Source organism: Salvelinus fontinalis, chromosome 19, assembly GCF_029448725.1.
Source record: "Salvelinus fontinalis isolate EN_2023a chromosome 19, ASM2944872v1, whole genome shotgun sequence".
NCBI lineage: Eukaryota > Metazoa > Chordata > Actinopteri > Salmoniformes > Salmonidae > Salvelinus > Salvelinus fontinalis.
The window spans coordinates 24,411,853-24,439,314 of record NC_074683.1 but is presented as its reverse complement, the minus strand read 5'-3'; the positions used below and the strand labels follow the sequence as shown (position 1 = coordinate 24,439,314).

Here is a 27,462-nt window from a genome sequence, read left to right as displayed (position 1 = left end):
ACATGATGGTGGTAAATTGTGTGTGTGGTGTGTGTGTCTGTGTGTATGTGCATGTGTGTGTGTTTGAGTTGCTCTGCTAATATGGTCAGAATTAATACACTCTTAACTGTGCATTTTCCATCGGCAGGACGATCAATCATCATCCCGCCAAAAATAAATCTCACCCCAGAGAATCAATCTTCCATAGTCTGATTCAATAAATGTTCATGAAAATGTGTTGTGAGAGGCAGATGCAACATTTATACTCTCCATGGTATCAGAAGTCCTTTCATTCAACATATTTCCTCCTTATGTCTATCACTGTCCTCTCCAAAGTCCATCAATCCCATCACAAGTTCAACAGGCTGTTCTTCTCTGGGCACCTCGTCTTTCTTCACACGGGGGTACGCCACGTACGCAATCATACAGCTTCCCATCAGAGTCTGTTGCATGCAGGACAAGGACAGGTAAAGCAAAATAGGTGTGTTAGTGCTGGGCTGGAGCAAATGTCTCCACAAACCTGCCTAACAGGGGAGGCTTGGTTATTAATGACATCATAGTTTCTTGTGTTTCATGGTAACATGGCCTATTCAGTGCCTCGTATTAATCTTCCTCTCTCGGTTTCTTCTGTCATGGAAAATGCAGTGCTTGCATACTGCAGCTGTGGCATGTGGGATGTGCTACAGTACCTTGCTACATTTGCTACTGATTTTACTTGTGGTCAGGTGGGGAGTGGGAAACAAGCAATGCAACATTCATGTGTGTGTGGGTTTAAGTGTGGGCTGGGGGTTTGTGGGGAGACATGCTGTATGTGCATTACTGTCTGTATCTGGTGTAGGAATGTATGTTTATGTCTCATTGTACCTGTGCTTGTGTGGAGAAGCGGGAACATCCTCCTGAGCGACAGCATGATGCCGATCTTGAAGCAATGTAAATAACAACACTAACCGTAAACACCAATACAAGACTAGTCAGTAGTACCCCAATAGGGAACAGATAGTTCGGATCTGTACAGAAAAAAGAGAGGAGATAGCATTTATAATACATAATGTCAAGTTGACTGGCTTTATTCTTCAACCATTTTTGTTCAAAAGTGGTGAGGTTGCAGTTGTTATACATTATCAAAACAAGGGTAAAGAGACAGGATAATATGTATGTGATCTCTTTTGAAACATTTTTATGTTATCTTCCAGAAAGTGTTATCTAACCTGTAGGCTGTAGTGTGAAGGAGGCTGAAGGACTGCCTCTGTCGCTGGAAACCTTACATGTGTAATTGATGTAAAAGTCTTCCTCTTCCACCATCAAGAAATTCAAATTACGCTCCAACCATACACCCTCCTTCTCTTCAGACAAGTTCCCCCTTGTGAACACACAATCAAACCATCATGGCCACAGTTAAGATAACATATACTGTTATTGGCGCAGGAGGGGATGGCTGACGTTTTACGGGCTCCTAACCAACTGTGCTACTTTGTGTGTTTTTTTGCATTGTTTGTAACATATTTTGTACATTGGTCTCTTATGACCTAAAAGAGCTTCTGGATATCAGAAGAGCGATTACTCACCTCGAACTGGACAAAGATTTTTTCTTTAATGAGTCTTCTGCAAAGGATATACTGTTTCTCCGAGACCAGGCCCAAATCCCCGTCATTTACGTGAAGAAAAGACGGCGGTACAGGGGGTGGAGATCGGGGTGCCTTGTGAGAATGTGAGTGAGTAACCTGCCTCTACTATCCGTTCTATTGGCCAACATGCAATCACTGGAGAATAATCTGGATGAGCTCCGTTCGAGACTATCCTACCAACGGGACATTAAAAACTGTAATATCTTATGTTTCACCGAGTCGTAGCTGGACAACGACAATGATAATATTCAGTTGGCTGGGTTTTCCGTACATCCACAGGACAGAACCTCTACGTCCGGTAAGACGAGCGGTGGTGGTGTGTGTCTATTTGTCAATAACAGCTGGTGTGTGATGTCTAATATTAAGGAAGTCTTAAGGTATTGCTCGCCTGAGGTAGAGTACCTCATGATAAGCTGTAGACCACACTATCTACCAAGTGAGTTTTCATCTATATTTTTTGTAGCCATCTACTTACCACCACAAATTGATGCTGGCACTAAGACCGCACTCAACGAGCTGTATAAGGCCATAAGCAAACAAGAAAATGCTAATCCAGAAACGTCTCTCCTAGTGGCCGGAGACTTTAATGCAGGCAAACTTAAATCCGTTTTGCCTAATTTCTACCATCATTCACTAACATTTACAACCTCTCCCTGACCAAGTCTGTAATACCTACATGTTTCAAGCAGACAACCACAGTCCCTGTGCCCAAGGAAGGGAAGGTAACCTGCCTAAATGATTACCGCCCCGTAGCACTCACATTGGTAGCCATGAAGTGCTTTAAAAGGCTGGTCATGGCTCACATCAACAACATCATCCCGGAAACCCTAGACCCACTCCAATTCGCATACCGCCCCAACAGATCCACAGAAGACGCTATCTCAATCACACTCCACACTGCCCTTTCCCACCTGGACAAAAGGAACACCTATGTGAGAATGCTGATAATTGCTGATAAATTCAGCTCAGCGTTCAACACTATAGTGCCCACAAAGCTTATTACTAAGCTAAGGACTCTGGGACTAAACACCTTCATCTGCAACTGGATCTTGGACTTCCTGATGGCCCGCCCCCAGGTGGTAAGGGTAGGCAACAACACATCTGCCGCGCTGATTCTCAACACGGGGGCCCCTCAGGGGTGCGTGCTTAGTCCCCTCCTGTACTCCCTGTTCACCCACGACTGCGTGGCCATGCATGCCTCCAACTCAATCATCAAGTTTGCAGACGACACTACAGTGGTAGGCTTGATTACCAACAATGACGAGACGGCCTACAGGGAGGAGGTGAGGGCCCTCGGAGTGTGGTGTCAGGATAATAACCTCACACTCAACGTCAACAAAACAAAGGAGATGATCATGGACTTCAGGAAACAGCAGAGGGAGCACCCCCCTATCCACATCGACAGGACAGTAGTGGAGAGGGTAGAAAGTTTTAAGTTCCTCGGTGTACACATTATGGACAAACTGAAATGGTCCACCCACACAGACAGCGTGGTGAAGACGGCACAGCAGCGCCTCTTCAACCTCAGGAGGCTGAAGAAATTTGGCTTGTCACCAAAAACACACAAACTTTTACAGATGCACAATCGAGAGCATCCTGTCGGGCTGTATCACCGCCTGGTATGGCAACTGCTCCGCCCATAACCGTAAGGCTCTCCAGAGGGTAGGAGAGCCTTACTACCCTCCAGAGGGTAGTGATGCGTTGTGCAGTAGGTCTGCACAACGCATCACCGGGGGCAAACTACCTGCCCTCCAGGACACCTACACCACCCGATGTCACAGGAAGGCCAAAAAGATCATCAAGGACAACAACCACCCGAGCCACTGCCTGTCACCCCGGCGCCGGATGAATGACCTACACACGATCCAACACCATTATTAAGTTTGGTGATGACACAACAGTGGTAGGCATGATCACCGACAATGATGAGATCGCCCATAGAGAGGAGGTCAGAGACCTGGCAGTGTAGTGCCAGGACAACAACCTCTCCCTCAATATGAGCAAGACAAAGGAGCTGATCGTGGACTACAGGAAAGGAGGGCCGAACAGGCCCCCACTAATATTGAAGGGGCTGTAGTGGAGCGGTTTGAGAATTTCAAGTTCCTTGGTGTCCAGATCACCAACAAACTATCACGGTTCAAACACACCAAGACAGTCATGAAGAGGACACGACAACAGCTTTTGCACCTCAGGAGACTGAAAAGAATTGTCATGGGTCCCCAGATCCTCAAAAAGTCCTACAGCTGCACTAGCGAGAGCATCCTGACCGGTTGATTCACCGCCTGGTATGGCAACTGTGGTTAACTGAGAGGAGTCTTTTGAAGCTCGGGCTGGCAGCTGATTAAGTGATGGCTTGGTGATTTTCAAAAAACCTACAGCTGGCATTCCATAGATCAGATGTGGTGGGTGTCACCGAGATAGAGATAGCCTGGAGGAACAGAACAAAGGCCTCAGTATTCCTAATCTGGCATCTGGGAGAGAGGACCAGAGGCAGATGACCACAGGATAAACCCAAAGTGGTTTATGGTGCCCCCCAATCTGTATGGGAGGGGTTGAACCAGCTATGACTGAGCAATCTTGGTATCAACCATATAAGGCACAGCATGGTCTGTAAAGGGTAGGCTGCTGGGCACAACAGTCAAGACTGTTGGGCTGACAGGTCTTAATTATTGCAATAATTAATCGATTTGAATAAAGATGATTGTTTGAAGAAATTACAAAGAATATTCCACCACACAATTGCTCGGCATCTGACCTTAAGGCACTACAGAGGGTAGTGCGTACGGCCCAGTACATCACTGGGGCCAAGCTTCCTGCCATCCAGGACCTATATACTAGGCGGTGTCAAAAGAAGGCCCAAAAAATTGTCAAAGACTCCAGTGACCCAAGTCATAGACTGTTCTCTCTGCTACCGCACAGCAACGGTACCGCAGTGCCAAGTCTAGGTCCAAAAGACTTCTTAACAGCTTCTACCTCCAAGCCATAAGACTCCTGAACAGCTAATCAAAGGGCTACCCAGACCCCTCTTTTATGCTGCTGCTACTCTCTGTTTATTATCTATGCAAAGTCACTGTAACTCTACCTACATGTACATATTACCTCAATTACATTGACTAACTGGTGCCCCTGCACATTGACTCCTGAACAGCTAATGAAAGTATTAGCATTTTTTCTTATTTTTCTATTTTCTTCTTAAAAAAATATACATGTTTTATTTATTTTTTACATCAGTTTATTTTAGTAAATACTTTCTTAAAACTTCGTTTTCTTAAAACTACATTGTTGGTTAATGTCTTGTAAGTAAGCATTTAACTTTAACCTGTTGTATTCGGTACTGTCACGTTCCTGACCTATTGTTCCTTTTTCTTTTATTTATTTAGTTGGTCAGGGCGTGAGTTGGGGTGGGTTGTCTTTGTGTGTTTTTGTATTGTCTAGGGTGTTGTATGGTTTAGGGGGTTAAGTAGAGTAGATGGGTTAGTGTTTAGTATAGATGTCTAGGAAAGTCTATGGTTGCCTGAATTGGTTCTCAATCAGAGACAGCTGGTTATTGTTGTCTCTGATTGGGAGCCATATTTAAGGCAGCCATGGGCTTTAGCTGTTTTGTGGGTAATTGTCTATGTGTAGTGTTTGTGTCAGCACTATCTGTATTTATAGCTTCACGGTCGTCAGTTTTGGTTATTTTGTTAGTTCGTGTATAGTTGTTCGTTTCTTGTTTGTTTTCTCTCTTCTTTAAATAAAGAAGATGTATTTTGCACACGCTGCGCCTTGGTCCAATCTCTCACAGCAAGACGATCGTGACAGGTACGTGACAAATAACATTTAATTTCATTTGATACCAACGGGCAAGCATGGTGGTGGTATTTAGATGGTTTGGGTATGCCTCAGGACCTGGACGACTTGACTTAATACAAGGAACCATGTATTCTGCTCTATATCAGAGAATTCTACAGGAGAATATCATACCATCCATCAGTGAGCTGAAGCTGAGGCGTAGCTGGGTCATGCAGCAAGACAATGATCCAAAACACACAATCAAGGCCAACTGAAAATTCTTGAAAAGCAACACATTTGTAGAATTCTTACAGTGTGTATTGTGATGCTTTTGTGTTGTCTCAACCTACCTTTGTGATTCCTGAAAGACGCGCTCTGAGACAATTTTGGAAATTGAGTTCTCTACCGCTATCCAATTCAAATTTGCACAATGTTTATTCCCCACACTCGGGACAAACACCCGACACATATAACTGAAGGAAGAACCTAGGGGGCAAACATTGAATTATTTATTTGCATCATGAATTAAAAGAACTGTACAAATGCACACACACACACGCACGAACATAAGCACACACATATACAGTACATGTTCTATAGTAGCTTACCCACCCAAATCTGCTTTGATGATCTCGTTGGCAGGTTCAACCACTTTGGGCTCCAGGCAATACTCCTCTGAAATGATGACAATGATTCATAAACATCATAGACAGACACAGAAATATGCAGTCACATGACCCTATTGAAAATGGCCCTTTCTAAGCTCTCACAGAGCAAAGTTTCAAAGCAGCCTCTATGAAATCATAACCTCTGATTCAGGGTCATATACAATGCCTTCAGAAAGTATTCACACCCCTTGACTTTGTCCGCATTTTGTTGTTACGGCTTGAATTTAAAAATGATTCCACGTAGATTTTTGTATCACAGGCTTACACACAATACCCCATCATGTCAAAGTGGAATTATGTTTTTCGAAATGGTTACAAAAAATGAAAAGCGGAAATGTCTTTAGTATAAGTATTCAATGCCTTTGTTATGGCAAGCATAACTAAGTTCAGGAATAAAATTTTTCTGAACAAGTCACATAATAATAATAATAATAATAATAGATTTTAATAGATGTTAATAGATATTTGAATTACTACCTCATGTCTGTACCCCACACATACATTACAGTACAATTATATGTACGGTCCCTCAGTCGAGTATTGCATTTCAAACACAGATTCAATCACAAAGACCAGGGAGGTTTTCCAATGCCTCGCAAAAAAGGGCAACTATTGGTAGATGGGTAAAAAAATAAAAAATAAAATAGGTAGTGAATATCCCTTTGAGCATGGTGAAATAAGTTCAGAAGTAAAATTAATTACACTTTGGATGGTTACAGTTTGGATGGTGTTTCAATACACCCAGTCACTGCAAAGATACAGGTGCCCTTCTTAACTCAGTTGTCAGAGGAAGGAAACTGCTTAGGGATTTCACAATCAGGCCAATGGTGACTATAAAACAGTTATGGACTTTAATGGATGTGATAGGAAAAAACTGAGGATGGATCAACAACATTGTAGTTACTCCACAATACTAACCTAAATGACAGAGTGAAAAGAAGGAAGCCTGTACAGAATAAAAATATTCCAAAACATGCACCCTGTTTGCGACAAGGCACTAAAGTAATACTGCAAAACATGTGGCAAAGCAATTCACTTCTTGTTCTGAATACAAAGTCTTATGTTTATGGAAAATCCAATGCAACACACTACTGACTACCACTTTCCCTATTTTCAAGCATAGTGGTGGCTGCATCATGTTATGGGTATGCTTGTAATCGTTAAGGACCGGATAGTTTTTCATTATACAAAAGAAACGGAATTCAGCTAAACACAGGCAAAATCGTGGAGGAAAACCTGGTTCCGTCTGCTTTCCAACAGGCACTGGAAGATGAATTCACCGTTCAGCAGGTCAATAACCTTAAACACAAGGCCAAATCTACACTGAAGTTGCTAACAAAGAAAACTGTGAATGTTCCCAAGTGACCGATTTACAGTTTAGACTTAAATCTGCTTGAAAATCTATGGCAAGACCTGAAAATGGTTGTCTAGCAATGATCAACAACCAATTTGACAGAGCTTAAAGCATTTTGAAAAGAATAATGGGGAAATGTTGCACAAGCTCTTAGAGATGTACCCAGAAAGACTCACAGCTATAATCACAACAAAGGTGATTCTAACATGTATTGACTCAGGGAGTTGAATACTTATGTAGATTGTTGACAAAAAAATGACAATTAAATCCATTTGAATCCCACTTTGCAACACAACAAGATGTGGAAAAAGTCAAAGGGTGTGAATACTTTCTGAAGTTACTGTATCTCTGTAATGGGTGTGGTAAGGATTGGGGGTATATGGTAATAATTTGATCCTAGATCTGTGGTTAGGGACAACTTTTATGAGCTATGCCAACAATACTCACCGTTCACCAAACCGTTGATGGTCTCTGAGATCCTGCCGCTGAGCCCTTCCAAGTTAAAGGTCATGGTGCAGGTGTAGAACGCATGATCCTCAAGGGTGACCAGTTTTACTTGGAGTAACGCCATAGCATTGTGACTGACATAGCTAAACCTGTTCCACAAGGGATCATCTTCCACAATGGGTTCACAGCCCTGACAGGGTTAAAATAGAAATGCACACTGAAAGGTAGTGGTAATGGAATATGGCTAGTCGTACAAAATGAATACACAATTACAGATAAGTTCTGATAATGTCTTACATTAGTAGAACTACCCTCAGAACAATTCAATGCAGTACAATGTGTGAGAGCAATGAACAATGTAAATGGTATGTGCAGTACTGTGTCTGATGGAACATTGTCTCAAATGTAGTCACAAGTTTTCACTAGTAGTAATAACCTTACATTCCTATGTAAGACCGACTGGATGGCTGAAGACCGACTGGATGGCTGAAAAGAAAGACTTCAAACAGACTTTCCAGCACTGTCAGGAAAGGGCAGACTGGGACCAGAAATCCGCCCTGGTGTTTCTGACACACCGGACCGTTTTTCCCTTGAGGCCCGACATTGGCCCATTTTCTTTCCTTGAGGCCCCCAAAAGGCCCATTTTTGTCATTGTTAGCCAGATAATTATACTTTTGTATAAAAAAACTAGTTAGACAATTCCATTGGGCTAAAAATGGACCAGTCCATCTGCCATTTTCTCGAAATGCCATTTGGCCAGTCCGCCCCTGCTGTCAGGCGTCCCCTCTCAACACTCTCCTATTAAACTGCATTGTCCGTTTACCCCATTGGACTCACCTTGTACCACTGGATGGAGTAATTGTCCACTTCCCTGATATGGTCACTCAATGGGCAGTTCAGGAAAGAGTTGGCTGTTTTGGTCAGGACCTGTTGGGCCATTTCTGGTCGTTGGCATTTTTCTGGGTTGGTGTGATTCACAATCAGTAAGGCAACCTTCTTGTAGCACTCGGAGGGTAGTCTGTTATCAAAGGTAACAGGAAAGATTTACACACACACACACACACACACACACACACACACACACACACACACACACACACACACACACACACACACACACACACACACACACACACACACACACACACAGCAGACAAAAGTATAGCCCCTACCTCACAACACACACATAGTCTCCAGCATCCTCCATCGTGATGTTAAAAATCCAGAGTGTCTTCCCCCGCACCACAGTCTTTCCTGTCTCCCTGGTCAGCTCTGTCCCAGTCCTTGGGTCATACCATGAGATGTTATAGTGGATGCTGCGGTTGTCAAACATGTTGAGGTCCACCAGGGTGGATGTCAACATGGCAGCATCACCGGAAACTGAAAAGACCCACTCAGTCTCTCGTCCTTTGTCCACACAGAGCTCTGCACACAAAGAGTATGTAGAGTAAAGACAAACATGCAGTACAGGGACTGTTTGAGGACCACCATCTTATTTAATGAGGCCACCTCTTAAAGAACAGAATATATTGGGGAAATGATGCACACCAAAAAAGTATGCAGTTATTACGCGTGTCATGTAGTATGCATAGACAGAGTTTTTATGGAGATGGTCCCTTCAAAATATATCTAATCTAAACAAATTCTCCATTGTTAATAAAGTGATTAACATTGATGGTTTAAATCAATAATGAAAGTTGAGTCTGTGTATAGACACCAAAACAGTGTTAAATTAACACACCATTTAGTGAAGTGAATATGTTGTCATAAAAAATAATGTTTCATTAGGCCTTATTTTGCAGGCATAGTTTTAACCAAATACAGGGGCCTGAAACTCATACACGTCACTTTGAACTAAAACCATGCCCATCATCATATTTCCCAGCATGCTCTATTTCAGGATTATTTTTTTATAAAAAAATTTGTTTCAATATTGTTGTGACTTGACTATCATTAATGTGATGACTGTTATTCATCGAATCAACTAACTATGTTCAATTGTTACTCGATTTAAATTAATCATGTAACAATTAACTCGTTATGAATTTGGGACACCATGGCAGAAGTTGTTTAACAAGATAGCATCTCCTGAAATAAACTCAAAGATTTATACACTGCTCAAAAAAATATAGGGAACACTTAAACAACACAATGTAACTCCAGGTCAATCACACTTCTGTGAAATCAAACTGTCCACTTAGGAAGCAACACTGATTGACAATAAATGTCACATGCTGTTGTGCAAATGGAATAGACAACAGGTGGAAATTATAGGCAATTAGCAAGACACCCCCAATAAAGGAGTGGTTCTGCAGGTGGTGACCACAGACCACTTCTCAGTTCCTATGCTTCCTGGCTGATGTTTTGGTCACTTTTGAATGCTGGCGGTGCTCTCACTCTAGTGGTAGCATGAGACGGAGTCTACAACCCACACAAGTGGATCAGGTAGTGCAGCTCATCCAGGATGGCACATCAATGCGAGCTGTGGCAAGAAGGTTTGCTGTGTCTGTCAGCGTAGTGTCCAGAGCATGGAGGCGCTACCAGGAGACAGGCCAGTACATCAGGAGACGTGGAGGAGGCCGTAGGAGGGCAACAACCCAGCAGCAGGACCGCTACCTCCGCCTTTGTGCAAGGAGGAGCAGGAGGAGCACTGCCAGAGCCCTGCAAAATGACCTCCAGCAGGCCACAAATGTGCATGTGTCTGCTCAAACGGTCAGAAACAGACTCCATGAGGGTGGTATGAGGGCCCGACATCCACAGGTGGGGGTTGTGCTTACAGCCCAACACCGTGCAGGACGTTTGGCAATTTTGTCAAACGTTTGGCAAACGTTTGTCCTGCACGTTTGGCACCGTGCAGGACGTTTGCCAGAGAACACCAAGATTGGCAAATTCGCCACTGGCGCCCTGTGCTCTTCACAGAAGAGGTTCACACTGTGCTCTTCACAGAAGAGGTTCACATTGAGCACATGTGACAGACGTGACAGAGTCTGGAGACGCCGTGGAGAACGTTCTGCTGCCTGCAACATCCTCCAGCATGACCGGTTTGGCGGTGGGTCAGTCATGGTGTGGGGTGGCATTTCTTTGGGGGGCCGCACAGCCCTCCCTGTGCTCGCCAGAGGTAGCCTGACTGTCATTAGGTACCGAGATGAGATCCTCAGACCCCTTGTGAGACCATATGCTGGTGCGGTTGGCCCTGGGTTCCTCCTAATGCAAGACAATGCTAGACCTCATGTGGCTGGAGTGTGTCCGCAGCTCCTGCAAGAGGAAGGCATTGATGCTATGGACTGGCTCGCCCGTTCCCCAGACCTGAATCTAATTGAGCACATCTGTGACATCATGTCTCGCTCCATCCACCAACGCTACGTTGCACCACAGACTGTCAAGGAGTTGGCGGATGCTTTAGTCCAGGTCTGGGAGGAGATCCCTCAGGAGACCATCCGCCACCTCATCAGGAGCATGCCCAGGCGTTGTAGGGAGGTCATACAGGCACGTGGAGGCCACACACACTACTGAGCCTCATTTTGACTTGTTTTAAGGACATTACATCAAAGTTGGATCAGCCTGTAGTGTGGTTTTCCACTTTAATTTTGAGTGTGACTCCAAATCCAGACCTCCATGGGTTGATAAATTTGATTTCCATTCATAATTTGTGTGATTTTGTTGTCAGCACCTTCAACTATGTAAAGAAAAAAGTATTTAAGAATATTTAATTCATTCAGATCTAGGATCTGTTATTTTAGTGTTCCCTTTATTTTTTTGAGCAGTGTATATAAATGATATATCGATAACAGTCACTTAGTAATCATTACCTCATATCAGTCTCATTCTGAATGTCGCATAATCCTTGATATCTGAAAGAACCCTAACATCACTTACGAATCAGCATTATGCAAATTGGCTTAATTATTTATTTACTCACTAAATAAATAATAACACAGAATACATACACACTTACATGAGATAATAGTCCCTAGTGGACTGACAAGATATGATGGCTTGTTACACATATGCAGAGGGAGGGGTAGATAAAGAGAGGGAGAGACAAAGAGAGTCAAACTTATTGTACATTTGGAAACTACCTTCAAAGTAAAAATAATACTTTGCTCAAGAACCACCGCTCATTTGGGTAAGGAATGCAACGTATTTATGTGTAGATGTCTTTGTTTGTCGTCTATCTCTGTTGGACTCGATTGATCATTCTATGGGAAAGGGGGTCGTTGTCTTTAGTGTCCCATTCGGTCTAAGGCTTGGCTTGTCCACAAGAGGTCCCAATGTCCTTCTTCTTTGTAGAGCTTCTCTGGTAGTGAAGTGTTTGTTAGGCCAGATACTTTAGATGCACCAACGATTGTATGAGAGAGGATGTTTTCCTTCCCACCTCGTGTCTTTAGTAAAAGTTCTAGGTCCACTTTTACATGCACAGCTGCAAACGGAATGTTTATGGTCTCGTAGTGGAGGTTATCTTCTCACTTTGTGTTGGTTTTCAGAGTTTCCAACCATTTCATAACGTCCAGCTCGCTGTCACGGCTGTCATCCTCTTCTTCCTCTGAAGAGGTGTAGCAAGGATCGGACCAATACGCAGCGTGTCCATGTTTTAATAGGGAAAACTGAACATGAACACAAATACAAAAACAATAAACGTGAACAAACCGAAACAGTCCCGTGTGGCACAAACACTGACACAGGAAACAATCACCCACAAAATACCCAAAGAACATGGCTGCCTAAATATGGTTCCCAATCAGAGACAACGATAAACACCTGCCTCTAATTGAGAACCAATCTAGGCAACCATAGACTTACATAAACACCTATAATGAACACAACCCCATAAATCTACAACAAACCCCTAGACAGTACAAACACCCTAGACGAGACAAAAACATACAAACCACCCTCGTCACACCCTGACCTAACTAAAATAATAAAGAGAACAAAGATAACTAAGGCCAGGGAATGACACTCGCGCTTCCCGTCGGCTGGTCTGGTAGTTTCAACTATTTGTAACGTCCATCTCACGGCGTTCGTCTGCTGGTCTCAATGATTGATTATTCAGGGTTCAGCTCCCGACCACTTTACATGCCAGGAGTAACCCAGCAATGTACTGGTCTCACCATTTTCAGCCGTGTAGCCACCGCTCCACACTTTCTGGTCTGAATATGTTCATTCTTAGCGAGTCGTTTTAAGCACTCTGGTCGGAAAGGCGGTTCCATCACACTGACGCTCTTCTGACCTCATTAGGGAAGTGGTTTAGTTAATGTGAAGACTAAAATCATATTTCTATCTTTTCAAAAATAGTTTCATTGTTCTTCATATTGCATTAACATCCTATGGGATGGAAACTATACAGATAAAATATGTACACTTTCCATGTTAGTTATTTCATTATACCATCCTTAATGAGGTCACAAAATAATAAACAATATGACAGGATTATTCTTTAGATCCCCACGGACCATTCTTAACATTCCTATCTTATGAATATTGTTCCAAAGTTCATTCTTTGTCCGTTGGAGTTTTTGGGCGCAAAATGTCTCTGTAACAAAGGAATTCCAATCTTGCTACTTTAAAAAGAAAAGATATATATATTTTTTTATTTCACCTTTATTTAACCTGGTAGGCCAGTAGAGAACAAGTTCTCATTTACAACTGCGACCTGGCCAAAATAAAGCATAGCAGTGTGACACAAACAACACAGAATTACAGATGGGATAAACAAATGTACAGTCAATAACACAATAGAAAAATCTATATACAGTGTCTGCAAATGTAGTAAGATTAGGGAGGTAAGGCAATAAATAGGCCATAGTGGCGGAATAATTACAATGTAGCTATTAAACACTGGAGTTATAGTGGTGCAGAAGATGAATGTGCAAGTAGAGATACTGAGGTGCAAAGGAGCAAAAATAATAATAATATGGGAATGAGGTAGTTGGGTGAGCTATTTACATATGGGATGTGTACAGGTGCAATGATCGGTTAGCTGCTCTGACAGCTGATGCTTAAAGTTAGTGAGGGAGATATAACACTCCAGCTTCAGTGATTTTTGCAATTGTTCCAGTCATTGGCAGCAGAGAACTGTAAGGAAAGGCGGCCAAAGAGGAGTTGGCTTTGGGGATGACCAGTGAAATATACCTGCTGGAGCATGTGCTACGGGTGGGTGCTGCTATGGTGACCAGTGAGCTGAGATAAGGCGGGGCTTTAGAGAGCCAGAGGGACAGTTTCCCCTCCTGCCTTATTTAGACGGGGTGTGAAGGTGTCAGAAAACCTGCCCAGCCCCCCACTCCTCTCCTGTGGGAGAGAGGGGTGGTCTCTGGCTGTCTGTCAGCTATTTGCCAAGATGATGACAATGACAATATCTATGTTTGTACAAGTACATTGATTGATTGATTAATCTTATGCTACACAAAGACAAATAAGTGTTTGTACCCCTTCAGCAACAAATCTAAACCTTTTATTCTGAGAGTGTACAGTAATACAATGACCACATCAGGCCTGCATGTCACATTATGCTGGCTTACAAGGTGATGTGTAATTCCTATTGCAATCCAATCAGTGGGTGGAGATCCAACAGTTGGAATATTTATTCACCTGCAACCTGTATTCAGAATGACTGCCAGGGTTAGGAACATTAGGAATTAACTGATTTGAAATAACTGATTCAATTAGTTTAGAAACATGTACGTCATTTATCTTTGTGTAACATAAGTTTAATCAGTCAATCAATGTACGTGCACAAACATAGATATTGAAACAAACAATTCTAAAATGTCAACTTGTAATAGAGAATGCTGGGAAATAATAATAAACGTGGTTTTGGTTCAAAGTGATGTGTATGAGTTTCAGGCCCCTGTATAAGGGTAAAACTAGGCCCTCAAAATAAGGCCTTATTAAAGGCGTATGGTATTATGTTAAATATATACTGTATATATATATATATATTTATGATAGCATTCACTTAGGATCTCAATGTGTACTATAGAATGGCGCTGGAGAGGATGGCTGATGTTTACATGCTCCTAACCAACTGTGTTATATTGTTAATTTTTTTGCGTTGTTTGAAACTAATTTTGTAACTTATTTTGTACATAATGTTGCTGCTACGTCTCTTATGACCGAAAATAACTCCTCAACATCAGAACAGCGATTACTCACCGCAAACTGGTAGAAGCGTAAAAAACGGACATTAAAGACTGTAATATCTTATGTTTCACCGAGTCGTGGCTGAACGACGACATGATCAACATACAGCCGGCAGGTTTTACACTGTATTGGCAGGATAGAACAGCAGCCTCTGGTAAGACATTATGTCCTGTTGTCGGAATACAACAGGATATAATGAGGACTGTATGAAATATGTCTTGTATGTAATGAACATTAAAACAAAGGGGCTGGTCTTGCAATATATTTTGGTTGTTTTCTCTTCTTTTTTTCATAATAAAAAGAAATACATTTGACGAACAATTGCATCCAATGAAGTGAACAGGCTGGGCTGACATACTTATAGCCTTGCTAGGACTTTCAAATATGAGCATGCATGTATAAGATTGTGCTGTTATTATTTCTATTAATATGATCTATTATTGTTACTATACATTTTTTTCCTGACTGTTTTCCATGTTATTTGGTTAGTTCTCTTAGGCATCCTCATAGATAATTATGTTATCATGGGACTGCACATATTTCCCTCTGACAAACACCAATTGGCGGCCAAGGGTTTGCCTTAGGACGCAAAGGTGCGTCATGAGTCAGGGAGATGGTCTGATGGTCTTAGTGACAACAGACCTAGATATGGGGGGAGGTTTTAGTTGGTGGAATATTAGGACAATTGGAGACTTACAAAGTTGCAGCTACAGTATGATAAACAGTGCAAATTATTATGGTACAGCTATATGGACACTTAATCATCATGGTGCTTTTTAATGGTAAGATTACAAACACTGGTTGTCTAAAGTATACAATACGGTAAGTGGGGAAATAAGTATAGCAAGTTGTAACTGTAATGGCTTAGCAGATCATAAAAAATAAGATCAATTTTTACATGGCTAAAAGATAAAGAATATAATATATATTGTTTACAGGAAACTCATTCTACAAATATAGATGTGGTTGGGTGGAAAAGGGACTGGGAGGGAGAAATATATTTTTGTCATGGTCAAAGTAACTCAAAAGGGGTGATTATACTAATTAATACAAATTTTGATCCGATTGTGCAAACAGATCCGCAAGGAAGATGGATTATTTTAAATATGCTATTGGACCAAAAACAGATCTGACTAATTAATCTATATGGGACAAATAATGATGTGCACTTTTTCGAAAATATAATATATATATAATAATCTATTGAGCTCACAAACAACAAAATAATATATTATTATGGTGGGAGATTATAATACGGTTTTAGTACCTCAATGGATTGTAAAGGAAATCATTCTACAAACTATCACCCTTAAGCACTTAAGGAGATTACAAAGATCATAGATACATTAGAACTACTGGATATATGGAGGTTAAAAAACCCTGACCTAGTGAGATATACATGGAGGAGGCTTTATCAAGCTAGCCGTCTTGATTACTTCCTAGTCTGGTTCCTGCTGGCATCAAAAGTTTAAAAAAGTATTAATAGGAGACTGAATGCGATTCGGACCACCATCTAATTGGCCTTCATATAACTTATAGAATTTCCACGTGGACGAGGATATTGGAAATTTAATCAAAGCCTATTGGATGACAATTTGTTCTTAACTAAGACAAACTCATTCATAATTGACTTTTTTTGTACAACATAGGTACAGCAGATCCCTTTATTGTATGGGACACTTTCAAGTGTACTTTTAGAGGCCATTCAATACAACACTCATCATTAAAACTAAAGCAGTTCAGGTCAAAAGAGATGAGACTAATTGTAACGGCTATCGTCATATTCTTCCTCCTCCTCGGACGAGAAGAGGCGAGACGGATCGGACCAATACGCAGAGTGGTTAGGGTTCATAATTATTTATTATAACGAAACTGAAACTGACTTACAAAACAAATAAACGAAGTGCATAAACCGATACAGTACCGTGTGGTGCAACAAACACAGACACGGAAACAAACACCCACAAAACACACGTGAAACCCCGGCTGCCTTAGTATGATTCTCAATCAGGGACAACGATTGACAGCTGTCTCTGATTGAGAATCATACCCGGCCGAACACAAACATCCCAACATAGAAAATCAAACATAGACAAACCCACCCAACTCACGCCCTGACCAACTAAATAAATACAAGAAAAAGGAAAACAGGTCAGGAACGTGACACTAATAAAGGAAATAGAGGAAGTAACAGTGCAGGTAGATAGTAATGGAAACTGTACTATAGAGGCACAAAATAGGTTAGAGGAAAAACAAAAATAAATGGAGGTACTTATTCAAGAACGATTAAGTGTAATGTATTACAGAAATAAAGCGAATTGGATGGAAAATGGGGAAAGATGCATTTTTGAATCTTCAACACAGAAATTCCACCAAAAATAATTTACAGAAACTCGTTACAAATGATGGTTATCCATGATTCACAAAATTATATTTTGAAAGATGACTCTAGATTTTTCTTAAGTCCGCAATCTGGATCCCTGCACAGTCTCATTGAAGATCTTGATCACTTTTCTAGCCTCTCTGGATTAAAACCTAATTATGACAAGTGTACCATATTACGTATTGAATCATTAAAAAAGACAGTGTTTACACTACCTTGTAGTCTACCAATAAAATGGTCGGATGGTGAAGTAGACATACTTGGTATTCACATCTCAAAAATATAACTGAACTTACCTCAATTAATTTCAATAGAAAGTTAGCAAAAATAGATACGGTTTTGTAACCATGGAGAGGTATGCTTGTCTATTTATGGAAAAATTACACACTCTTTCGTCACAGTTTACTTACTTACTAATGGTGCTGCCTACTCCAGATGATTTGTTTTTAAAGTCATATGAGCAAAGAATATTTCATTTTATTTGGAATGCTAAGCCAGACAAAATTAAACGTGCCTATTTATATAATAAATGATTTTGGGGGGCTAAAATGATTAAATATTAAAGCTTTAAACCTCTCACTTAAAGCTTCACTCATACATAAATTATACTTAAACCCAAAATTGTTCTCCAGTAGATTGTTAAGAAAAGTTCATCCTTTGTTAAAAAATTGCTTTCTTCCTTCATACAGATTACAACTTCACATTTCAGACTAATTGAAAATGGCATTTTCTTTAAAGTATCGCCCTTTCTTCAACAAGCCAAATAAAGCTGGTTACAATTTCAGTTTTATCCTCCAGAAAAGATAGAATAAATATTACAACAAATGTTATGGTTAAACTCAAATAAAAAACATTCTTTATGGAAAAAATGTTTAAAAATTGTATTCTATTTATTAATGATATTATGAGTAGAAATTGAGGAGTTATATCACAAATGCAGTTATCAAAAATATTTGGGAATATCTGCTCAATCCAAATTTACAACCAACTGATTGCAGCACTACCACAAAAATAGAGGAGGCAAGTGGAAAAGGGAGAAGGTAGGGAACTTGTTTGCCCGCCATATATTAAAGATACAAATTGGCTGAAAGGAATTGGCATAAATAGAAAAATATACCAGTTTCATCTGAGGACAAAAATGTTGACAGCTCTGACATACAGGTTGCAATATAAATGGGAGGAGATTTCGATGTACCAATTCCATGGCACATGGTTTATGAACTGATACAAACAACTACACTTGACTCAACACTTAAGAGTTTTTCAATGTAAATTATTATATAAAATTCTTATCATGACACAAGGCGAGACCCAGATGCAGACAACAGGAGGCAGATGGTTGGAGTCTTACAATGTTTATTAATCCAAAAGGGTAGGCAAGAGAATGGTCATGGACAGGCGAAAGGTCAAAACCAGATCCGTTTCAATCCGTAAAGCTGAGACCTTCTGCTACCCTGGCGCTAGGATCTCTGACCTAGATTCCATGCTACCGCTACTTATTAGCAAGCACTCCGCCGCTTCAACTGTCATTGTCCATGTTGGGTCAAATGACATTAAACTCCAGCAGTCAGAGAAATTGAGAGACGATTTTAAAACATTGATAAATACGCTGCTGGAATCTGGGAAGCAGTGTGTTGTTTCCGGTCCATTTCCATCCCCACGCTACACGGATATGGTTTTTAGTCGTATACGCCAATTACACACCTGGCTTAAGGGATACTGCTGCACGATGGGAATTCCTTTTGTGGATAACTTTGCAGCTTTTACAGACCGACCAGGTCTATTTCTTCGGGACAATTTACATCTTAACAGGTATGGCTCCAGCATCCTCTCCACCAACATGTCTCTTACTCTTGCCTCATGTAGAGCCTTTGATACCTGACGTTGTGTATTCTCGGGGGTTGACTTTTGGGATTGTACGCTCCCCTATCAGACTATGTTCAATGCTCCTCTCCCAGTTTCATTAATTAGTTCCTCAATTGCAAATATGGAACAAACTACAGTTAACAACCTTTCTGCAATTCCTAGTTTATTGTCCAATCACCGTATTGCGAATACTACTCACATGCAGAGAGGTATTGTTAGTAGTAATCTTGTCCCCATAAAATTGAGCTCTGTCAATAGCTCAAATGGTTTATTGCTCATCCAGTGCAGCTTCAGGTGCTACCTTGGATACTCCATCTGATATGAATTCCCGTAGCAATGGTATTGGAATAATTCATTTGAATGCTAGATCCAAAAGTTGGACTTTATTGAAATTTTGGTCTCACAATCAAATGTTGACGTTCTGATTGTATCTGAATCGTGGCTGTGTGATTCTGTGCCAGATTCAGATGTTCAGTTGATTGGAAACAATATTTATAGAACTGATAGAGTTGGTAGAGGTGGTGGTATTGCGATTTATGTTAAATGCTGCTTAAATGTTTCTGTGTCCATATCAACCTCTGTCTCAAAGCAATATGAATGTCTAGTTTTAAACGTGGTACTTGGTAATAATGCTCATTTAACTCTAGCAGGGGTATATCGCCCCCCCCCTCAGCTCCTCCTTGTACTCTATGCAATTTATCTGATATACTGTCTAATTATGCAAACTCTGAATTACTGATTTTGGGAGATTTTAACCTGGATTGGCTCTCACCAGTATCCGATAAATTAAAAGGCATTTGTACTGAGCTAAATCTAACTCAGCTGATAACTAAACCAACCCATCCCAACTTTAAGAACCCAGTAAAACACTCTACTAGACATTATTCTAACAAATACCCCCCATAAATACACAGCCAGTGGGGTTTTTGCAAATGATATCAGTGACCACTGCCCTATTGCTTGTATTAGAGATACCAGGCTGAAACACTCTGATCCCTGTATAATCTCTAAGAGAAATTATAAACATTTCTCACAGCAAGCTTTTATCCTTGACTTATATCACTCTGAGCTTTTATCCACTTGCTGCTTTCTGGACCCGGTTTTAGCCCTTGCTTTTTTTTCTTCAATTGTTACCTCTATGTCTGATAAACATGCCCCGCTTAAGAATCACAGAGTAAGAAACCGAACCAGTTCTTGGTTCTCTCCTGAATTGTCAGGTCTTTTCCTGCAAAAGAATCGGGCCTGGGCCTTGGCGAGGAAAACAGGTACTCCAGCTGATTGGCTGTTTTTTAGGCAATTGAGAAATAAATGTACTGCAGCTGTCAAAAAGGCAAAATCAAATTACTTCCTTAATGCTATGACAGATTCTGCAGGAGATCCTGCAAAATTCTGGAAAACCGTTAATTCACTGAAACGGGGGAATTCTGCTGTTTCTCTTCCTAAGCAAATTACCTCAGACTTCTGTATTCTAACTGAAAAAAATGATATTTGTGATGCTTTTAATAAGCATTTCATCTCTGCTGGTTTTTTATTTGAAAGGAAAAGTGGACTTTGTGGTACTGGCCAGTTAGTTGATTTTTCGTCTTGCTTTTCAACCGTTACTCTGAAAAATGGTAACCCTGTTTTTAGTTTCCAGACAATAACGGAAGCAGAGGTTCTAATTGCCCTGTGTGCCATTGATACTAAGAAATCCTTAGGCGCTGACAATTTAGACCCGTACTTACTTAAGTGTGCTGCACCTATTATTGCTGGTTCAGTAGCACACATTTTTAATCTAACATTAAGCACAGGAAATATCCCTAAGGTGTGGAAAGCAGCTTTTGTTCTGCCATTACATAAGGGAGGTGACGGTAGTGATTTGGATAACTATCGACCCATCTCTAGGCTCCCTTGTCTGGTAAAGATTCTAGAATCTATAGTCAACAAACAGTTACAATCTTTTCTTTCTGCTAACAGTATTCTTAGTACCAATCAATCTGGTTTTAGATCTAAACACAGTACCACATCGGCCACTATGCTTGTTGTAAATGATATTGCAAATGCCTTAGACGATAGAAAGCACTGTGCTGCGCTGTTTGTAGATTTGTCAAAAGCTTTTGACACTGTAGACCATGCTATCCTTTTGAGTAAGCTGTCATCTATAGGACTGGGCACTGATGCCTGCCGATGGTTTTATGACTATCTTAAAGATAGAACTCAAGCCGTCATGGTCGATGGGGTCAAGTCTGACCCCTTACAGTTACTTAAAGGGGTCCCTCAGGGTTCAATAATTGGCCCACTATTGTTCTCACTTTATATAAACAACATTGGTGATGATGTCAGATATTGTAAATTCCATTTAAATGCAGATGACACAGTGATGTACTCTATTGCTCCAACAGCGGACCAAGCTTTAATGCAGTTGTAGTCTGATTTTATGATACTACAGGGGTCTCTTTTACAGCTTAAACTTGTTTTAAACGCTAAGAAAACAAATGTCATGTTTTTTTCTAGGTCTAAACTCTCAGTTAGAAACACGTTTGTAATCACTAGCTTGGATGGTACTCAAATCAATAAGGTCTCTGCATATAAATACTTAGGGGTATGGTTAGATAATAGGCTTTCTTTTAAAAAACATGTTACTGAATTGGGAAAAAAGCTCAAATTCAAGATAGGATTCCTATCTTGTCTGTCCTCTGTAAATAGGAAAACAATTGTGCAGGCTACTTTTATGTCCGTTTTAGATTATGGTGATATTATCTATATGCATGCATCGGCAAACACATTAAAACCACTGGATGCTATTTACCATTGTGCACTCAGGTTTATCACGGGTGATAGTTACAGAACTCATCACTGTATCCTATATCAACATGTGGGTTGGGTCTCTCTATCTGTGAGGCGAGAGCAACATGCTCTCTTGTTTATTTATAAAGCACTTCTTTTAAAACTACCTCCATATGTATAATCATTAATTTCCACAAGATGTACTAATTTTAAAACCAGATCACAGATGTGGATTACATTAGAGACTCCTGTGGTCTCCACAGAGTTGGGTAGGACTGCCTTCAGTTCCTTTGCACCTTATTTATGGAACAAACTGCAGATCCAACTTAAGTTAGACACTCTGGTGTCCCTTGCCCATTTTAAAATGCTTATGGAGGATCAATATGATGTTGTCTGTGATTGTTTCTGTTGAATTGTGTATGTTTTGAAATGTTCTTGTCTGTATGTCTAAAACTGTACATGTCAACATGTTTACACAGGGCACAGCCGTAAAAGAGATCCAGGTCTCAGTCTGTTTTCCCTGTTAAAATAAAGATTTTAAAAAATAAAAAAAAGTACAGGAGGTACAGAGTGGCAGACAGGCTTGTGGTCAAGGCAGGCAGAACGGTCAGGCAGGCGGGTACAGAGTCCAGAAACAGGCAAGGGTCAATAGATCATTTATTCTGGTATTGCCGCTATGTAGCTTGTTTCCAGTCACAGGTTCAGGAATGGTTAAAAAAAAGCACAACATGCACTTAACATTAACCTTACAAATAACAGTAGGGCGATCTGGAAAGCCATAGCCAGTCAATAAATAATTTAATAATACTCGTAGGAGAGGTTTTCATCTTTAGCTCACAATCTGTGGATAATATTCGATGAGAAAGATTCAAACATTTTGTAAATCATCAAGCACAATTGAAAAATATATGGCACATGGAAACCAAACAAGGGTGGTCTATGGTGATAGGTGGGATTGGCTGAGGGTTGGGATAAAGATTTTGTTTGATATTGTATTGTTGTTATACATAAAAGTACCATGTATGTAAAATGTATGTTTTTGTAGCAAAAAAGCAGAAAAGAAAACTAAGATATTTGTCCTCCGAAGAGGGATGGTGGTGGAGGGGTTAGAAAAAATAAAAATAAAAAAAGACAAGGGGTGATGGTCTATGTGTATTTGTGAACAACAGCTGGTGCACAATATCTAAGGAAGTCTCGAGGTTTAGCTCGCCTGAGGTAGAGTAGCTCATGATAAGCTGTAGACCACACTATCTACCTAGAGAGTTTTCATCTGTATTTTTTGTAGCTGTCTACATAACACCATAGACCGATGCTGGCACTAAGGCCGCACTCAATGAGCTGTATACCGCCATAAGCAAACAGGAAAACGCTCATCCAGAGGCGGCGCTCCTAGTGTAGGGAAACTTAAATACGGCGGCGCTCCGGGGACTTTAATGTAGGGAAACTTAAATACGTTTTACCAAATTTACACCGACATGTTAAATGTGCAACCAGAAGGAAAAAAACTCTACACCACCTTTACTCCACACACAGAGACCCATACAAAGCTTCCTCTCGCCCTTCATTTGTCAAATCTGACCATAATTCTATCTTCCTGATTCCTGCTTACAAGCAAAAATGAAAGCAGGATGCAACAGTGACTCGGTAAACAAAAAGTGGTCAGATGAAGCAGATGCTAAACTACCGGACTGATTCTTCCGATGGCATTGAGGAGTACATCACATCAGTCACTGGCTTCATTAATAAGTGCATCGATGACGTCGTCCCCACAGTGACTGTACGCACATACCCCAACCAGAAGCCATGGCAACAACCGCGCTGAGCTAAAGGGTAACGCTGCCGCTTTCAAGGAGTGGGACTCTAACCCGGAAGCTTATAAGAAATCCGGCAATGCCCTCCGACAAACCATCAAACAGGCAAAGCATCAATACAGGACTAAGATCGAATCATACTACAATGGCTCCGACACTCTTCGGATGTGGCAGGGCTTGCAAACTATTACAGACTACAAAGGGAAGCACAGCCGCGAGCTACCCAGTGACACTACCCTACCAGATGAGCTAAATTACTTCTATTCTCACTTCGAGGCAAGTAACACTGAAACATGCATGAGTGCATCAGCTGTTCCGGACGTCTGCAGGGCCAGACGGATTACCAGGACGTGTAGTCCAAGCATGCGCTGACCAACTAGGAAGTGTCTTCACTGACATTTTCAACCTCTCCCTGTCTGAGTCTGTAATACCAACATGTTTCAAGCAGACCACCAAAGAACACTAAGGTAACCTACCTAAATGACTACCGACCCGTGGCACTCACGTCTGTAGCCATGAAGTGCTTTGACAGGCTGGTCATGACCCTCGACCCACTCCAATTTGCATACCGCCCTAACAGATCCACATGATGCAATCTCTATTGCACTCCACACTGCCCTTTCCCACCTGGACAAAAGGAACACCTACAGTTGAAGTCGGAAGTTTACAGACACTTAGGTTGGAGTCATTAAAACTCGTTTTCAACCACTCCACAAATTTCTTGTTAAGAAACTATAGTTTTGAGAAGTCGGTTAAGGCATCTACTTTGTGCATGACACAAGTCATTTTTCCAACAATTGTTTACAGACAGATTATTTCACTTGCAGTGGGTCAGAAGTTCACATACACTAAATTGACTGTGCCTTTAAACAGCTTGGAAAATCCCCCAAAATTATGTCATGGCTTTAGAAGCTTCTGATAGGCTAATTGACATCATTTGAGTCAATTGGAGGTGTACCTGTTGATGTATTCCAAGGCCTACCTTCAAACTCAGTGCCTCTTTGCTTGACATCATGAGAAAATCAAAAGAAATCAGCCAAGACCTCAGAAAATACATTTCCAAACACCTGAAGGTACTACGTTCACCTGTACAAACAATAGTATGCAAGTATAAACACCATGGGACCACGCAGTCGTCATACCACTCAGGAAGGAGACGCGTTCTGTCTCCTAGAGCTGATCGTGTTTTGTTGCTAAAAGTACAAATCAATCCCAGAACAACAGCAAAGGATCTTGTGAAGATGCTGGAGGAAACAGGTACAAAAGTATCTATATACACAGTAAAATGAGTCCTATATCGACATAACCTGAAAGGCCGCTGAGCAAGGACGAAGCCACTGCTCCAAAACCTCCACAAAAAAGCCAGACTACGGTTTGCAACTGCACATGGAGACAAAGATCGTACTTTTTTTGGAGAAATGTCCTCTGGTCTGATGAAACAAAAATAGAACTGTTTGGCCATAATGACCATCGTTATGTTAGGAGGAAAAAGGGGGATGCTTGCAAGCCGAAGAACACCATCCCAACCGTGAAGCACGGGGGTGGCAGCATCATGTTGTAGGGGTGCTTTGTTGCAGGAGAGACTGGTACACGTCATAAAATAGATGGCATCATGAGGGAGGAAAATTATGTGGATTTATTGAAGCAACATCTCAAGACATCAATCAAGACATCAATCAGGAAGGTAAATCTTGGTCGCAAATGTGTTTTCCAAATGGACAATGACCCCAAGCATACTTCCAAAGTTGTGGCAAAATGGCTTAAGGACAACAAAGACAATGTATTGGAGTTTACTATCGCAAAGCTCTGACCTCAATCCTATAGAAAACTTGTGGGCAGAACTGAAAAAGCGTGTGAGAGCAAGGAGGCCTACAAACCTGACTCAGTTACACCAGTTCTGTCAGGAGGAATGGGCCAAAATTCACCCAACTCATTGTGGGAAGCTTGTGGAAGGCTACCCGAAACGTTTGACCCAAGTTAAACAATTTAAAGGCAATTTAAAGGCAATGCTACCAAATACTAATTGAGTGTATGTAAACTTCTGACCCACTGGGAATGTGATGAAAGAAATAAAAGCTGAAATAAATCATTCTCTCTACTATTATTCTGACATTTCACATTCTTAAAGTAAAGTGGTGATCCTAACTGACCTAAGACAGGGAATTTTTACTCTGATTAAATGTCAGGAATTTTGAAAAACTGAGTTTAAATGTATTTGGCTAAGGTGTATGTAAACTTCCGACTTCAACTGTATGTGAGAATGCTACTCATTGACTACAGCTCAGTGTTCAACACCATAGTGCCCTCATAGCTCATCACTAAGCTAAAGACCCTGGGATTGAACACCTCCCCTTGCAACTGGATCGTGGCTTCCTGATGGGCCACCCCCAGGTGATAAGGGTAGGTAACAATACATCCGCCACGCTGATCTTCATCACGGGGGCCCCTCGGGGGTGTGTGCTCAGTCCCCTCCTGTACTCCCTGTGCACTCATGACTGCACGGCCAGGCACGACTCCAACACCATCATTAAGTCTGGCTAAGGTGTATGTAAACTTCCGACTTCAACTCTATATTTATTTTTTAATTATATCGTTAATGCAATTTCAATGGTGTTTGAGTTGCTTTTTGTGTCACCAAATTTGCTTGAGAGGATTGTACTGTATCACTTTACACTGCATCCAATTTACTTGACATAGGTGTTTCAAAGAGCTCTCAGTCAAGGCGAATTAATTAATATAATCTCACCGCCCACTCAGCCTGTCTTTTTAAACTTCCTGGTAGGTAGCCTTGAGATAAAAAGTAATTTTCAGATGGACTGTTCAGGATCTTTAAAACTGTGTTTTTTTAACACAGGAGAATTTGCTGTGTGCTATACCTTTGAGAACACAAGAAACATGCACACAAATATTTTCAGGGTTGCTGTATCAAAGGATATAATTCCATCAACACCCACCAGAGGTCAGAGTTAAGTAATGACAAAGTGAAGGACCATGTTTCTGGATATTCATTTTTTTGTTTTTATTTCACCTTTATTTAACCAGGTAGGCAAGTTGAGAACAAGTTCTCATTTACAACTGCGACCTGGCCACATATAACAACACAGAGTTACACATGGAGTAAAACAAACATACAGTCAATAATACAGTAGAAAAATAGTCTATATACAATGTGAGCAAATGAGGTGAGATAAGGGAGGTAAAGGCAATAAATAGGCCATGGTGGCAAAGTAAATAGAATATAGAAATTAAAACACTGGAATGGTAGATTTGACAGTAGATGAGTGTGCAAAGTAGAAATAATGGGGTGCAAAGGAGCAAAATAAAAAATAAAAAAATACAGTAGGGGAAGCGGTAGTTATTTATAGATGGGCTATTTATGGGCTATTTATAGATGGGCTATGTACAGGTGCAGTGATCTGTGAGCTGCTCTGACAGCTGGTGCTTAAAGCTAGTGAGCTGTTAAATCGATCCAGTTTAATTCAATCAGTACTTCTAGCTGTCCTCGTAACATGATTGATTAATTGATTGATTAATTCATGGCTGATGAATTCTGTGAGTAAAGTTCATCCTACTTACCTCCTACTGCCTTGGAGATGCCAGTGAGACAAAGGAGTGAGAAGAGCAAGAACTGCAACATCTGACTCCAATCCAT

The 27,462-nt window shown here is 40.9% G+C and overlaps 1 pseudogene; it reads right to left on the bottom strand.

Moving 5' to 3' along the window:
* Positions 1-272: 272 nt before the first annotated feature.
* Positions 273-27,462, bottom strand: LOC129817035 (interleukin-1 receptor type 2-like; annotated as a pseudogene).